The sequence below is a fragment of the Aristolochia californica genome, unplaced genomic scaffold (assembly GCF_029961685.1).
Source record: "Aristolochia californica isolate CCGP_79_NKW_82.1479 unplaced genomic scaffold, dmAriCali1.0.hap1 SCAF_3, whole genome shotgun sequence".
NCBI lineage: Eukaryota > Viridiplantae > Streptophyta > Magnoliopsida > Piperales > Aristolochiaceae > Aristolochia > Aristolochia californica.
The window spans coordinates 44246182-44248360 of record NW_027181992.1 but is presented as its reverse complement, the minus strand read 5'-3'; the positions used below and the strand labels follow the sequence as shown (position 1 = coordinate 44248360).

Below are 2179 nucleotides of genomic sequence, written 5' to 3'. Positions count from 1 at the left end.
ATTATATTAAAGTAAAGGTAATGAAATGAAATGCGTAAGATTTTTTATAACCAGAAATTAATATTTTTTAAAAAATATTAATTAAAAAATAACCAAAATCAATCATGAAAAGAAAATAGGAGAAAAAAAGTAAATTGAAGTAGAGGGCATACGTTACATTCAATGACCTGTCAGATGATGTGTCATCCTACATGGATGATGACTTGGTTTGATGATGACGTGTCGGTTGATGTGGCTTAAGACACAAGGGTTTTGATTGGGCATGATGATGTGGCACCACGTAATCGGTCAATGCTTACATGTCACCTTTGACTGTACACATATGCAGTTGACGGGTCAAAGTTGAATATTTATGTAAATAAGTTAAAAAGTTGGTTATTTATTTTATTATGTTAAAAAATTGGGTAATATCCTAAAATTCCCAAATTTTAAAAGGCCAATCTCAGGTAGGCTTCATCTGATCAATGACTGGTTTTTATTGAGCATATTAGTTTAGTCTGCTACCATTCCTGACTCTTCACAGTCATCTCCGATGGCAAAGATTCATCCAGAGTCCTCTTCTTCTTTTCTGCTTCTTCCTCGCCCTCGCTTTCTTCATCTATGACTCCAAAAAGAAAAGTTTATACTGTCTGGATGAAATCTTTGATACTCAATGGCAACGGCTGCGCCATCTATGATTCAAATGGGCAGATCGTTTACAGGGTTGATAACTATAACCGGAGATGCAATGATAAAGTTTATCTTATGGATCCTAGAGGCCATATTCTGTTTACGATACTCAGAAAGGTGAGGTTCAGAAACTGGCATACTTGAATTATGATCCTTTGTTACTTGATTGTTTCCACAGTTGGTTTACTCTCTTTAACTCCATGCAGAAACTCAGAGTTTTTGGGCGTTGGGAAGGCTATAAATCTAGTGTCTCGAACGTTGAGGATCATGAGCTGCCATGGTTTAGAGTTAGCAGAGCTTGCAGCATGTTCAGGGGAGAGACGACTTGTTCAGTCACAGTGGGTCTGGAGAAAACTCAGCCAAGCTGCTACAGCATCAAAGGACTCAAGTCGGGATGCAAGATATTCAAACAAACAGGAGAGCTTGTTGCGGAGGTAAGCTCTTACAGATCTTTTCTTCCACGGTTTATTTGGCTACTATGAATCGCTCTCTACACTGGGTCAGCTTCAAATTCCTCAAATCTCTACTGTCTAAACTTCTGTTACAATTTCACATGAACAGGTGAAGCAGAAACATTCGAGTTCAGGAATTGCTTTAGGAGATGATGTTCTGAGTCTAATGGTGGAGCCCGACACAGATCATTCACTTGTCATGGGACTGGTGGTGGTATACGGTCTAATGAACCGGAACATGTGAAACTCTTCATTCACATTTGCTCTTTTCATGAGAATCATCAATATGAGGGATTCCTCAAAATAGAGAAGGGCGGGCAGGGCTTCTGCAAGAGCCTCCCCCTCTTCCCGGTCAAGATACTGTCTAAACTTCTGTTACAATTGCATATGAACAGGTGAAGCAGAAACATTCGAGTTCAGGAATTGCTTTGGGAGATGATGTTCTGAGTCTAATGGTGGAGCCCGACACAGATCATTCACTTGTCATGGGACTGGTGGTGGTATATGGTCTAATGAACCGGAACATGTGAAACTCTTCATTCACATTTGCTCTTTTCATGAGAATCATCAATATGAGGGATTCCTCAAAATAGAGAAGGGCGGGCAGGGCTTCTGCAAGAGCCTCCCCCCTCTTCCCGGTCAAGATAGATGGGAAGGAGACGGACATAACCAGCCTCTTTGTTTCAGGGTGGAGCCGCCCTCCCTCCTGCTAATCCGGTCATTCCGAACCTGTCTTTCCCACCCCATTCAATTCAATTTTGGACTTCTCCATTCTTGCGATTCCTAGCCCCTTAACTGTATTGATTTCTTTCAGAAGGCTAGAGTGGGCTGGCAGCGAGGAGGCTAGTTTGCCACTATTAGAGGCAAGGAGGAAGACCCAATCACAATACAAACAGATCATTTGATCGTCTTGTTAAAGTTTTGTAGCCTGATTTCGGTTCATGAAAAGAAACTGAAAGTGAACTGAAATCGGGGTCTATTACGGCCGGAAAAGGATTAGAAGAAGAAGATGATGAAGTAGCCTGATTCGAGTTATAGAATGTAGGGAAAAAATCTTG

At 41.0% G+C, this 2179-nt stretch overlaps 1 pseudogene; it reads left to right on the top strand.

Annotated features, from left to right (window-relative positions):
* Window positions 1–532: 532 nt before the first annotated feature.
* LOC137959596 (protein LURP-one-related 11-like) lies at window positions 533–1365 on the top strand (annotated as a pseudogene).
* The last annotated feature ends 814 nt before the right edge of the window (window positions 1366–2179 follow it).